At 43.8% G+C, this 15,543-nt stretch overlaps 1 long non-coding RNA gene across 2 annotated transcripts in view; it reads right to left on the bottom strand.

The window, feature by feature from the left end:
* Nucleotides 1-1,379: 1,379 nt before the first annotated feature.
* LOC137344552 (uncharacterized) overlaps nucleotides 1,380-15,543 on the bottom strand; it is a 39,717-nt gene continuing 25,553 nt past the window's right edge. For both annotated transcript variants that reach the window (XR_010968388.1, XR_010968385.1), the window contains exon 3: nucleotides 1,380-1,866. This is a non-coding gene — a long non-coding RNA (uncharacterized lncRNA). The remainder of the gene's footprint in view (nucleotides 1,867-15,543) is intronic.

Genomic DNA, 15,543 nt, shown 5'->3' with positions numbered 1-15,543 from the left:
AGTGAATGCATGAATCAAGGCCGTGCTTCCCTGTGATTTTGTTCACAAGTCATTAATTGCGATGAAAAATGGGCATTACCGTTGGTTTTCACTGAAAGAACATCTTAGCCATATGAACATACGAATTAAGAGCAAGAGTAGGCCATTCGGCCCCTCGAGCCTGCTCTGCCATTTGATAAGATCATGGCTGATCTGATTGCGACCTCAACTCTACTTTCCCGCCTACCTACTATAACCTTTGACTCCCTTGTTAATCGGGAATCTATCCAACTCAGCCTTAAAAATATTCAGTGACCCTGCCTCCACCGCTCTCTGGGGAAGGGAGTTCCACAGATTCACCACCCTCTGAGAGAAAAAATTTCTCCTCACCTCCGTCTTAAATGGGTGAGCCCTTATTTTTAAACTGTGGCCCCTAGTTCTAGTCTCTCCCACAAGGGGAAACATCTCCTCAGCATCTACCCCTTCTAGTCCCCTCAGGATCTTATATGTTTCAATAAGATCACCTCTCATTCTTCTAAACTCCAGTGTAGACAGGCCCAACTTTTCCAACCTTTCCTCATAAGATAACCCCCTCATCCCAGGAATCAGTCGAGTGAACCTTATGCCAATTGTGGCCTGATGTAAGACTTGGATGACAGAGCAAGCTGGGCGATCTGAATGCCCTTGTCTCATTCCTATGGTCTTATGTTCTTAATTGAAGACCCTAATCACTTTGATGGAAGCAGCTCTGTATTTGAATGTGCGCAGCAAATCAGTTCTTGTGGAGTAGACCACTGAAGAGCAAATCAAGTTTGCATGTGGAGCATGCACACATGCTTAACAGCTGTAAATTATTATCCTCTTTACACAGCTGGTGATTCTTTGCACAGAGGGTGATCAACAGCTGGAATGGGCTGCCAGGAAGGAAGACTGAGGTCAGAACATTAGACTTATGTAATGGGAAGATGGTAGGGTTGGTATTCTGGGATGTGGTCTTTCTTCATCCAAACCTACCTGATAATGTGCTTATTGCTATGGGTGTTAGTCTGTCAGTGAAAGGTTCTTTATGTGATGAGGAGATGTGATTTTGAAAAAGTAGGAGTAAACACTAAAGGCTACATTTTGCGTTGTTTGCTCATTTTTGTGAGACCATGGTATAAAGTGGTGTACCTCCTTTTATTCTCTACATTTTTTGCTAAAATTAACAAATGGAGGAACATATCACCTGAAGTTTGTATGAAGCAGCAGAAAATAAAGAATTAATAAGAAATTCCCAGTTAGAAACAAATTCCTTTTTGGCCCTGTATATGATAATAATGCTTTACAGAAAGATATAAAAATTCCACGTTATCTTGTATCCCAGCCCACAATGATAATGCATCATTCCTCATCGGTAGGCTAATGTTAAATGATTTTATTTGTTCAAAGATAATGCGTATGAAATTCATAATAAAAGGATAGTTGCACTGAAGATGAAAAATCTAACAATGGTGTTTCACAGCCTTATAAATTGATGATCATTTAAACTGCAAGAAAGAAAAAGAAAAAAGAGAAGGGTCTTAGACTACTGTGTAGAATATGGGCACTGAAATGGCATGGAATAAAATCCATCAAATATTAATAATGTATTTCTCAGCAGGCAGTCCAGTGCTTCCTGATTTAACCATCCAGAAGTAATGTAGTCAGCAGCCAAATATCTTCTTAGCTTTTTGTTCAGTAAATTCCAGATACAATTTTACTTCACAGAATTCCGAAGGCATATAGCTTCATGTGTGAGAGTGCAGAATAACAGGAGAGGTGGTTACACAAGAGGTTCCGATATAAATGAAAATCTCAAACTCTTTACAAATTTCCACTTTGCTTTTTTTGCTTGTAGTGAAGCACCACCTATAAAAAAAAATGAAGAGCATGTTCATGGAAAGGATGATAATGTTTGCCTATAGGTGACAGTACAAATAGTTTGATTGTTTGCTAGGCATTTAACTGACATGTCCAGCAACAATCAAACACAGACTACATAACAGTCAAATCCTTCTACCTTATCCATGCTGTCTGTGGGTTCTGCTAACCATTCTTTCTTTTCTTGCCATTTAGAAAAATGGAACTATTCAATACTTATGTCTTCGAATGGTGCAGTTTTCACAGCTGTAACCCTTTGATGTGTGAACACCATAAGTTACATTTGGAAACGATTGAATTTATGGCAGCAGGTAGCACCGTAGGTGCCCAACACTGAGACTTTAGTCAGCAGCTTCCCAACACATTATGACACGCTGGAGTTCACAAATGTTGGCAAGTAGGATAGTGTGACACGCTGGAAGTGGATTTTTTGATCGATTCTGCCTTCAGTAATAAAGAGCTGATTGTGTTTTTTATTAACTGGAGTAATCATTGAACTATCAAATTAACTAGGCGTCAGCTGTGGCTCAGTTGGTAGCACTCTTGCCTTTGAGTCAGAAGATTGTGGATTGAAGTCCCGCTCAGATACTTGAGCACAAAATCTAGGCTGACACTTCAGTGCGGGGAGTGCTGCACTGTCAGAGGGGCTGTCTTTTGGTTGTGATGTTTTCCCCAGTACCCTGGCCAATATTTATCCCTCAACCAACATCACTAAAACGGATGATCTGGTCATTATCTCGTTGCTGTTTGTGGGACCTTATGTGAGCAAATTGGCTGCCGTGTTTCTCCACATTACAACAGTGACTACACTTCAAAAATACTTCATTGGCTGTAAGGTGCTTTGGGATGTCCTGAGGTCATGAAAGGCACTTCTTTTTTAGATTTGCCATCTGAGAGTGGGAGTGAGCATGTGTATGTGCGAAAAGGAACCCACTGGAGCAACAGCTTCATCCATTTCCTAACGAGTAACACCTCTGGGTCAGGGCAAGCTGAGGGACAAAGATAGGATGGATTTTAATGGCCTATCCTCAGTGCTGTTTAAAAACAGGACATAACATTGTCTTTCTAATTGAGCTATTTAATTAGAATTTTTCAAAGCATTTAACTTGCTTAAATTGGGTTCCCTAGCAGTCATATTGTGGATTTACTCTTCATTCTGATGTATGGCTTTTCCCAACGCAGTATTTATCAATAATATTTATATCTGGTTGAAATACAATATGATAAATGTCAATAAAGTTGTCATCATCAGTAGTTCTCTAAAGTAATAACTGCCCTTTATGATAAATTAGACTCCTTCTTAATACAAGGCAGTGATTTAAAAAAAAATACTAAGATAGATATAACCAACAGACACAGTCGTTTCTTTTCAACTGATATGCACTGGCTCAGTCAGAAATATCAACTAGCAAGGAAAGTGCACTCTTGTACCATCACAGTGAAGGTTTCTGCTTTGCAGGAAGGATTGGTCATTGTACAGTCTGTATTTAGACTTTATTGATAAATAATCCAAGGTTTCAGGGTTTTCACAAAACAAAGCAGCATACTTAGTACCTCAGTATAATTGAGCACTTAGCTCTGAACCAAAATGTCATGGGTTCAAGCCCTTTGACTGCCTGTCACTCAAGCTGTGTGTCTTGGTTAAGTGCATTTTATCAATTTGAAACCAGGCTGCTATGCGGCATACTGTGAGGAGAAGGAAGAACTGGCATTACTTTGTCTAAATCTAGCTTCCTTTTTGGCCTATTACCTAACAGCAGTGGCCATTAAACTGAATTTAATGGCATAGACACAACAAATCGGGAGAAAAATGTAACTTCTGCCTGTTCCGGTGGTTCAGACAGATCCCACAGCATGATTCAAAGAAGAGCCTGTCTCCCATTTTTGTTTATTCGTTCATGGCGTCGCTGGCGAGGCCAGCATTTATTGCCCATCCCTAATTGCCCTTGCGAAGGTGGTGGTGAGCCGCCTTCTTGAACCGCTGCAGTCCGTGTGGTGACGGTTCTCCCACAGTGCTGTTAGGAAGGGAGTTCCAGTATTTTGACCCAGCGACGATGAAGGAACGGGGATATATTTCCAAGTCGGGATGGTGTGTGACTTGGAGGGGAACGTGCAGGTGGTGTTGTTCCCATGTGCCTGCTGCCCTTGTCCTTCTAGGTGGTAGAGGTCGTGGTTGGGAGGTGCTGTCGAAGAAGCCTTGGCGAGTTGCTGCAGTGCATCCTGTGGATGGTACACACTGCAGCCACAGTGCGCCGATGGTGAAGGGAGTGAATGTTTAGGGTGGTGGATGGGGTGCCAATCAAGCGGACTGCTTTGTCCTGGCCACCATTCCACCCTCAATCAATAGCACCAAAAGCAGACTGATTGGTCATTCGTATCATTATTGTTTGTGGGATCTTGCTATGCTTAAATGGCTGCTGCAATTGCCTTCATAAGAACCATAACTGCACTTCAAAGTAATATATTGTAAGTAATGGACTTTGAAGTGTTTCAGAGAGATGTGATAAGGTGCTATATAAATGTGAAGCTTTCTCAAAATAAAAACAAAGCTGTGAATTTGTTGGCTTTAGTAGTGGTATCGAAGTGGTAAATGCTTGAACTCTGCAGTTAAGGTTTATTCTTAACTGATTTTTGTTATATTCTTAAAGACTTGCCCTTTTTTTGAAAAGGTAGTTCATTTTGATGCACATGGAACCTCCCAGCAATTTTTAGCCATTGGCATTTCAGAATCTAAAGATATATTATTAAAGTCTTTACACTCAACCTTCCTTGGCTCAGAAGTGGGTCAGTGGGTGAAAGACTGTACACTTCAACAAACAGGCTCCTTTATTTTTAAGACAGGGAACAGGAGAAAAGAACAGGAATGACTTTGCTTGGATGAGACTGTGCCTGAGGCACTGCTAAGTCAAAGACGCTTATGTGTGCATCCATAAATTCTGACTGCTGCTCTAATGGGACAAGTTCATTTACATGGCACGTGCCACAAAAAACCTCAGTTCACTATGGAACAGTCCTCAGAAATGCCACAACTGCTATGAAGAAGACATAGCTCCATATGCATTACAATAAATGAAAGCCTGTTCTCATTTTTATTTTCTTCCAGTTGTTCTCTTTAAGATCCCTTCACCACACACATTCCCAACCAAGAGACCAGACAAGACCCTTCTCCCAGACCACTGCTAATGATCTTCTTTGAGCAGTCACTTAGGGGTTCTATTTTCCTCATTAACAGAAAAAGGGTTAATAACCTGATTTCTGTTTATGTAGAACTTAATGCTTACCAATCAAAATGCTTGGATTTGCAAGCTTCAGCAAATTGTGGATTTGCAGGATATTAAAGGGGACATTCCACCTTCCAACGCCCGGCAGGAACGTGGCAGAGGTGGAGTTAAAATGGAGGTGGTGGACTTACAGCTACATTCCTGCTCTGCCACCATATTTCCCGGGGCCTTTGGCTGGGCAGTCGAAGCGCCTGCCTGGATCAGGCAGAGGCCTCATTATTCTAAGCAAATTGGGGACCTATGATGTCCATAGGGAGGATATCACTGCAACTCCCTTGCATCTGTGATATTCTCTACCTCGGCTATGCAAATGGCCCCATCCCTGCAATTTGGGATGGGCCCTACAGCAATTAGTGTGGGTAGATGCGGGTTCTGCTTCAATGCACTTATCCAGCAGAGTGGGACCGCAAGAATTTTTGGGACAACACGTTTTCTTATAGACCTGATGGCCTAGAAACTCTGCCATGCAACGCCCAATTTATTGGGCACTGAAGCCATATTGGTAAAGGCCAAAACATTAGTGTGCGGTGCCAATGCCTGCAAATAACGGGCCTAAAGCCTGTTTGAGGCCCCCACTGTAAGATTGGCTTGCCCTGAAGCAGTCGGTGCAGCTGCACTCAGGAAAACTAGATCTTCATGTGGCCTAACAGGCCGCCTGTTAGGCTGCAACCAACAAGGTAAGATTTTAAAATATATTTACCTGAATGTGGAGCCGGGAGGAGCAGGAGTGCTCCTCCCGACCCAGCGTTCAAAGAACACGTGCTGCTGCTGGCCACTGCTCCCACTCCCAATTGCCGCTGCTACCTCACCTCCCAATAGCCGCCACTGTCCCCCCCACCGCCACACCTACCCTGCCAACCCAATCGCCCCCCCCTCCCAATTGCCCCCCTTCCCGGTCACCCATCCTTCCCAGTCTCCTTTAAGCACTTACCTGAGGCGTTGCAGCATTCTGCTTCGCCGGCGAGCTGCCTGTTACTGCCTGCAGCTTGCCAGCTCGATGGTAATGAGCCCCAATATTGGGTGCACTTCAGGCCTCACCATTCAGACACAGGGACTGATCCCTGCCATTCCAGTGGGCGCGTCTGAATTTCTAGGCCTGTGTGGTTGACTACACAGTACCTCTTTGAAGGGTACAAATTAATTTAATATGTTAACTTTTTGATTGCAAAGTTAAGAGTCATTATACCATAAGATTAGAGATGGTTACGGGGAGATATGATAAATGTGTTCAAAATTATGAGAGGTTTTGATCTGTTAAATAGCAAAAATCTACTTTCACCTGTCAGTGACTCAGTAGCTAGTGGGCACAAATTTAAGATCATCACCAAAAGAATGAAGGGAGATATTAAGATAAATGTTTTTATACAGAGGATTATTAGGGCATGGAATGACCTACTAAAAATAGTGATGGAAACAGAATCCATAACAGCTTCTAAAAGGGAAGTAGATAAATATTTGGAAAAGAAAAACTTAATAAGGCCTGGAGAATGGCTGGAGAAATGAGACTAAGTAGATTGCTCTTTTAAAGAGACACCGAATGGCCTCCTTCTTTGCCGTTAAAATCGATGGTTCTTTAATTCTATAAGAATGCTTCCTGTTAACTATTTATGTGAGCCATCAATTGAATTTCCTAGATTGTACCTTGTTCGATTGTTCTATAAATGGTACATTCACCCTGTAATCTCATCAGGATGGGCTGTTGAGAATTACCTAAAGGGAAACTGCTATTCTCAAGATAACTGTTATTGAACTGCCAATTCTAACTTAGTTCTGTTTGTCTTGCCATGATGCATGGAATGAATTAAGCTCCGTAGTGTACGTTTATGTAATTCTTACAAAGATTATATTCTGTTTTCAATCAAGCGCAAGATTGGTTATTTCTTTCTGAGACATACTTCCTCTCAAATTCTATAAGAATAATTCAGGGGTCTTGTCTGACTTATTTGTTTGATTAACTCCTTGTTAACTTGTTCCCAGGATTAGTGCTCTATCGTACTGCTTGTATCTGTAAATAATTCTACTCATGAATAAATCTGTTAAATAGTTTAGCCTGTTACAAAAAATGTCCAGCATGAACTGCAACAGAGGATACTAAATTGGACCTGGTATGATACACATTTAAACAGTGAGTGAAACCAACTATATTGCCGTAGGGTACGGTAGCATATTGGTTATGTTACTGGACCAGTAGGCCTAGACTAATAATCCAGAATCATACGTTCAAATCCTGCCATGGCAGCTGGGGAATTTAAATTCAATTAATTAAATAAAAATTTGGAATAAAAAAAAGACTAGTATCAGTAATGGTGGCCATAAAACTACACGATTGTCATAAAAACCCATCTGGTTCATTAATGTCCTTTAGGGAAGGAAACCTGCCATCCTTACCCAGTCTGGCCAATATGTGACTCCAGACCCACAGCAATGTGGTTGATTCTTAATTGCCCTCTGAAATAGCAAGCCACTCAGTTGTAAAATCTCGCCATGAAAAGTCATAATAATAAGATTAAAACCTGACGGACCACCCGGCATCGGACCACTCGGCACCGGACACGACAACGGCAAACCAAGCCCAGTCGACCCTGCAAAGTCCTCCTCACTAACATCTGGGGACGTGTGCCAAAATTGAGAGAGCTGTCCCACAGATTAGTCAAGCAACAGCCTGACATAGCCATACTCACAGAATCACACCTGTCAGCCAACGTCCCAGACTCTTCCATCACCATCCCTGGATATGCCCTGTCCCACTGGCAGGACAGACCCACCAGAGGTGGCGGTACAGTGATATACAATCAGGAGGGAGTGGCCTTTGCAGTCCTCAGCATTGACTCCGGACTCCATGAAATCTCATGGCATCAGGTCAAACATGGGCAAGGAAACCTCCTGCTGATCACCACCTACCGCCCTCCCTCAGCTGATGAATCAGTCCTCCTCCATGTTGAACTCCACTTGGAGGAAGCACTGAGGGTAGCAAGGGCACAGAATGTACTCTGGGTGGGGGATTTCAATGTCCATCACCAAGAGTGGCTTGGTAGCACCACTACTGACCAAGCTGGCCGAGTCCTGAAGGACATAGCTGCCAGACTGGGCCTGCGGCAGGTGGTGAGCGAACCAACACGAAGGAAAAACCTACTTGACCTCATCCTCACCAATCTACCTGTCGCAAATGCATCTGTCCATGACAGTATTGGTAGGAGTGACCACTGCACAGTCCTCGTGGAGACGAAGTCCGGTCTTGGCACTGAGGATACCATCCAACGTGTTGTGTGGCACTACCACCGTGCTAAATGGGATAGATTCAGAACAGATCTAGCAGCTCAAAACTGGGCATCCATGAGATGCTGTGGGCCATCAGCAGCAGCAGAATTGTATTCCAGCACAATCTGTAACCTCATGGCCTGGCATATTCCTCACTCTACCATTACCAACAAGCCAGGGGATCAACCCTGGTTCAATGAGGAGTGTAGAAGAGCATGCTAGGAGCAGTACCTAAAAATGAGGTGCCAACCTGGTGAAGCTACAACTCAGGACTACATGCATGCTAAATAGCGGAAGCAACATGCTATAGACAGAGCTAAGCAATTCCACAAAAAACGGATCAGATCAAAGCTCTGCAGTCCTGCCACATCCAGTCGTGAATGGTGGTGGACAATTAAACAACAAACGGGAGGAGGAGGCTCTGTAAACATCCCCATCCTCAATGATGGCAGAGTCCAGCACGTGAGTGCAAAAGACAAGGCTGAAGCATTTGCAACCATCTTCAGCCAGAAGTGCCGAGTGGATGATCCATCTCGGCCTCCTCTCGATATCCCCACCATCGCAGAAGCCAGTCTTCAGCCAATTCGATTCACTCCACGTGATATCAAGAAATGGCTGAGTGCACTGGATATAGCAAAGGCTATGGGCCCCGACAACATCCCGGCTGTAGTGCTGAAGACTTGTGCTCCAGAACTAGCCACACCTCTAGCCAAGCTGTTCCAGTACAGCTACAACACTGGCATCTACCCGACAACATGGAAAATTGCCCAGGTATGTCCTGTCCACAAAAAAAAGCAGGACAAATCCAATCCGGTCAATTACCACCCCATCAGTCTACTCTCAATCATCAGCATGGAAGGTGTCGTCGACAGTGTTATCAAGCGGCACTTACCAATAACCTGCTGACCGATGCTCAGTTTGCGTTCCGCCAGGACCACTCGGCTCCAGACCTCACTACAGCCTTGGTCCAAACATGGACAAAAGAGCTGAATTCCAGAGGTGAGGTGAGGTGAGATTAACTGCCCTTGACATCAAGGCAGCATTTGACGGAGTGTGGCACCAAGGAGCCCTAGTAAAATTGAAGTCAATGGGAATCAGGGGGAAAACTCTCCAGTAGCTGGAGTCGTACCTAGCACAAAGGAAGATGGTAGTGGATGTTGGAGGCCAATCATCTCAGCCTCAGGACATTGCTGCAGGAGTTCCTCAGGGCAGTGTCCTAGGCCCAACCATCTTCTGCTGCTTCATCAATGACCTTCCCTCCATCATAAGGTCAGAAATGGGGATGTTCGCTGATGATTGCACAGTGTTCAGTTCCATTTGCAACCCCTCAGATAATGAAACTGTCCGTGCCCGCGTGCAGCAAGACCTGGACAACATCCAGGCTTGGGCTGATAAGTGGCAAGTAACATTCGCGCCAGACAAGTGCCAGGCAATGACCATCTCCAACAAGAGAGAATCTAACCACCTCCCCTTGATATTCAACGGCATTACCATTGCCGAATCCCCCACCATCAACATCCTGGGGGTCACCATTGACCAGAAACTTAACTGGACCAGCCACATAAATACTGTGGCTACAAGAGCAGGTCAGAGGCTGGGTAGTGTGCGGCGAGTGACTCACCTCCTGACTCCCCAAAGCCTTTCCACCATCTACAAGGCACAAGTCAGGTGTGTGATGGAATACTCTCCACTTGCCTGGATGAGTGCAGCTCCAACAACACTCAAGAAGCTCAACACCATCCAGGACAAAGCAGCCCGCTTGATTGGCACCCCATCCACCACCCTAAACATTCACTCCCTCCACCACCGGCGCACCCTGGCCATCCTGACTTGGAAATATATTGCCGTCCCTTCATCGTCGCTGGGTCAAAATCCTGGAACTCCCTTCCTAACAGCACTGTGGGAGAACCTTCACCACATGGACTGCAGCAGTTCAAGAAGGCGGCTCACCACCACCTTCTCAAAGGAAATTATGGATGGGCAATAAATGCTGGCCTCGCCAGTGACGCCCACATCCCATGAACGAATAAAAAAAAATAGCACCACTGTATCATATCAGGTTTTTTTTCATACGATGGCTAACTAAAGCTAGCTGTTAGCATTTGAAGGATTTTATCAAATAATTAAAATTAAGCAAATGTAGGCCTGCTTTGGGCAGCAGTTGGGTCCTACCATTGAGCTCCACTCCTCTGTTCTGGAGAGGAGAAAAATCAGCAAATTTTTATCCACTCTTGATTGCTGGCTAGTGTTTCATATTGGGAAGTCCATGCCGATGGAGGAAAGGTGAAGGCAGGATCAGGCTTCACTGACCAATGGTCATAAGTCCTGAAACGTTAACCCTACCTTTCTCTCTCCACGGATGCCGCCTGACCTACTGAGTGTTTCCCGCACTTTCTGCTTTTGTTTCAGATTTCCAGCATCCGCAGTATTTTGCTTTTTGTCTGGCTTGATTGAGATGCACTCATGGTTAAATAGCCGCTAACACTTACTGCCTAAGAGGCGAGATGCTACCACTGAGCCAAGATGGGAAGATGATCCAAACGTAAAATGAATGGTGGACCTACCTTGTATTTTTGTACCATTTGCTGATTCCTTTCTATGACACACCTTCTATACCAAAATTGGCCCTGCCCCAACAGAGACGTTTAGCCCAGGTCAAACCTGACTGTTTTCCTGGAAGACATGCCATGCCTTATTTAAAACTGATCCTTGCCTGGTTTCTTGATCTCCCATGTAAGTTCTCCCTGTTCTGCTGAAATCTTGCAAAGGCTTCAATTACAATCATACTTTTTAGTGAATTAGCAAACAATTTAGTTATTTTAAGTTGCAAGTAAACATTTTGTACTGTTAGAGGAAAGAAAATCACAAAATAAATTTTTAAAAAGTGATGAAAATTTGTTCACTAAAATGGCAATCAAAATAAATAATCAAAACAATATTTAATACAGTAAACCTAGATTTTTTTTTTAAAATGGCTAAAATGCCACTGATCCTTTAAGATACTGACCATACATAGGGCTTCCCTTACACTTGCATGCAATCTCACCCTGGGCAGACAAAGAAATCATGCTGAGCTTCAATTTAAATGCATTCATGTGTTTAGTTGAAGCTGCAACTTATTTTTGTCACAATCGCTTTAAGCCAGTCAAATGCCCTGCTGGAAAATTGCACTCAGCACTAAAGTGGTGCAGATTGAGTTATGTGGATCTGTGGATTTCCCAGTCCTCCAGCACCTGTTCAGTTCCTGCTGTAGTCACCATAGCAACCAGAAGATATCCGAATGTGCCCTGGTCAAAACTGAACCTTTCCATGACAAGCACTCCAAAGTAAATTTTAGGATTTAGCACTCCCAAAGCAGAGCTTCACACTGGGAGCACAATTGTTAAAAATCTATCCAAATATAGCAACACAAGCTAAATCACATAGGGTTTTAATACATTATTAGAAAATGATAAAACCCATGCGTTCTCGTTTAGTTCTATTAAACTGATTGGAAGTATATAAAATGGTAAACAGTATAGAATATGGGTAAAAATCTAAGCTGGCGAAATGCAAATCTAGGACTGGTGTAAGGAAGTTCCTCTTCACAAAAGAATGATCGACATGTGAATGGACCTCCGGGTAGGGTAGTAGAGGCAAAACCTGTGCAATCATTTAAGAAGCAGTTGGATGCTCGGATTAGCTGTCTTGTAATTCCATGAACTCTGTTCAGGCTGGCTTGGTCATTTTGGGTGAAGATTGGTCACGAGTACGCACCTGAGGTGATTTTGGGAAGGTCCACTCTTAGTGTGGAGCCTTGCTTGATGGGAGCGTGGTTTGGAGGTAGAGCTATAACACTATAGAGCTTAACATACAACCTGCACACTCATCTAGCACTGCTCCATGCTGAGAGTGGAGCCTCACTTAAATAACCCCATTATTGTTTAGCATTGGGTTTTATCACATTGGTTTAATCACTGATAGAGTTTATCGGGCCTGTTCTTGCTTAGTATTTAGCGGAATGATAACAAAAGTGTTTTTTCTTCCATTCCCTAACTTGATAAATATACTGGCAGCAGAGCAGGGTCGTTGCCTGTAGAATCTGAATCACTGTTACATTCCCCAAAGGAAAAATGTGGTCAGAAAAAAATCAAACTCTTGGTATACTCCTTTTATAAAAACCCCAAATAACGCACAGCTGATCCATCCCATTTTGATTCTTCATGCCCTGACCCAGAACACATGGGAAGTGTTGTATACAATTTCCTTCTTCCGAGATCTATCCATGATGCCAGTGTAAAGATACTGCTGGACCACCCCAGTGATACCACATTCCCACGCATACTAACTCCTTGATATCAGGTTATGCTTGTCTACTAGAATCCAGTAATTCAGATTGTCCAGGTAACTAATAATTGATGAAAGAATCCATATCCTCAAGTGTTATGCTCCAATGTGTCCACATTTAGGAATGATATAAAACTTGATTTAAAAAATAGTTGCAAATCAGCTTTAAATTCACCCACAATCCGTTTTGATACCGCAGACACCCTCGTGTTTATTAAGCAACTTAAAGGATAAGGTTTGATGCAGTACAAATCAAAAATTCTAGTCATGTCACCAACCCTGTAGGTACAGCAACAACTAGTTGCTCAGGAATCCTCTGCTTCCCCTGTAGCTGATCCTTTTATTTGGAGGCCCGACGGGTTTTCCACAGCAGTTCAAAAATTATTAGCTCTGTCTGTGTTTTCAGAGGTCAAGGTGACATCTGCCCATATTCAGCATTACATATTCTTCTTCTATCAAAAACATTTAAAGGCACATATTTTAGAAGGATATTTCCTCTACTGCATTTCCGGAACAGCTGGCTTATCTAGCTTAAAATTCATTTGCTATGGCAGTTGTTGCTGCTGTACCAAATTATACATTCACTTAATCATTTATTTGATGCCTGAAGGTAAATGCAGAAACGGTAAAGGATGAAGGATACTAAGTAATGATCAGGGGCGGGCATGCATTTCCTGAGTGTCCCTGTGAAAGGTTCCATAACTTTGTATTATCAGCGTCCTACTTTTTCTGTGAGAATCCCGTGCCTTTACATGGAAGCCAGTCTGCCCCGGTAATGATTCAGGATGGTCAAGCTTGACTGCAGTATTAGCTACCTATGTCATTACACTTACCATTTCAGAAAAGGCACCATGTAGAAGTGTAACAATACTGGTAGTATTCAAATGCAAATTAGATAGATTTCTTACAGAAAAATAATATTTTGAGTAATTTGAGACATCATATATGTGTAGCAGACTTGGGAGGAACAGGTGACAATGGACCATTGGTTCCCAAAGCTTTCCGTCACTGGGGGTTTTCTTCACCTCATGACTGGGTCTGTTGTCGACCAATTGATAGAGATTGATTGCTATGATGTGCCAACAACTCCATTGTCGCATTATAATGTGACTACCAGGATGGCAGATGGTGGACCTTTATCATCTAGCAATTCCTATGTTCTTATGATGTGACTTTGTATTCATAGCGAGGCACAGGAAGTTCCTTGAGTGTTGCCGCTGACCTGGAGATGTTTGTATGATTGAGAGCTACATGTAGTTATTTGAAATGACTGAGTACTAAACAGCACACATTTTGAAACTCTAACGTTTTATCTAGTTTGTAACCATCTGAACTTAATAACAACTGCTACAATAACATTTGGGAAACCCCTTAATGGGTTTCAAGAAGGAACTAAACAGGTTCTTGTCAACAAAAGAGATTCAGGGTTATTAGAAATGCACCATGGGAAGACTGTGCCTAGGTGGGCTGGAAGGACTGAAGGTCTTCTCCTGCCTGAAACTGTTACTATGTTGCTATGATAATGTTTCCAATCTCTACTCTTGGGGGTCAATTTTCGGATGGCCGAGCAGGTGCGGTCGTGGCGGGGGGGGGGGCTCCTAAAATTGGGGATTCCCGGAGCGGGTCCGGAGCCCGGCTCCAACCCACCCACTTCTGGATTCCCCAATGATCAGTCCGCGCGCAGCCCCCGCATGCAGGACTCCCACCGGCAATCAAAGCCGGCGGGATCTCACTTAAGATCATTATCTGGGTACTTGAAGTCGTTTACAGACCTCATTAGTTGGAGATTTTAGGAGGATTCAGATTTTGGATGACCCAGAGTGTGTTTCCCATGCTGGGGGAAACACTCTCTGTTTAAACAGACGTGTTGCAGCCAGCAGCCAGTGGCAGCTGCAGAGGTCCATTTAACAGGTGTGGGGTAAACCCTCATTCATTGCAGCAGGGCACTCTGTCACCTCAGACAAAGTTTTGCCTGCCACACTCCAAAATATTAAATCATATCCTAAACTCTGCTGTCCAAACATATTTACCTACTTTGTGGACCCCCTCGCACTCACACCGTCAGAATGTGGGGGGGGTCCATTGCTGCATTCATCACTCCATTGGAGGACGAGCAACATCACCAGCCTCGCCAGGCCTGCCGTCCACCTCCGCCTCATGGAGCTACACAACACAGTGCTGCGCAACAGGCACCTGCACAAAGTAGTCGTACAACTACACATACACCCACTGTAGGGTGACTCAATGGGTGGCATCAAGGCTGTTCATGGAGAACCTCATGAAAGGGCATTATTGCACAAGCCCAGTCAAGAATGGCCAAGACGTGACAGTAGTGGTGACAATATAATATGTAATGTGAGTTGATCAGAAATCAAATATAAGTAAAAACCATGACAAACCGTCAAACACCCTTGTGCATCCCCTTCATGCTCACGACACGTTTGCCTTACGCTTCCTACTACACGTAAATGATGCATGCCCTGCGGCTGCAGCACAGGTAGTGGCAGGTGGGATGAGGCTGACCGTGAAAGAGATGCATGAGAGGGTGAGTATGAGATAGAGCCATGAGATTGTATGAGGATTGGGTTGAGTGGTGGTGGTGGGATGAGTACTGGCGAGGTGAGTAAGTGCAGGTAAGATGAGGATGAGCTTTGAGTGGGTGTGAGGAGTGATGTAATAGAATAGTGTTGGCAGTGCAGATGGAGATGTGGGGTGGGGGCGGTAATGTGGCAGACGGAGTGTAGGGGAATGAGTAAGTGCACTCACTTCGGCTGACCTGCTTAGGTCATTGAAGCGCCTC

This window comes from Heptranchias perlo, chromosome 2 (assembly GCF_035084215.1).
Source record: "Heptranchias perlo isolate sHepPer1 chromosome 2, sHepPer1.hap1, whole genome shotgun sequence".
Lineage (NCBI taxonomy): Eukaryota > Metazoa > Chordata > Chondrichthyes > Hexanchiformes > Hexanchidae > Heptranchias > Heptranchias perlo.
Note: the sequence above shows the minus strand (reverse complement) of the source record. Positions and strands in the feature narration are given on the sequence as shown.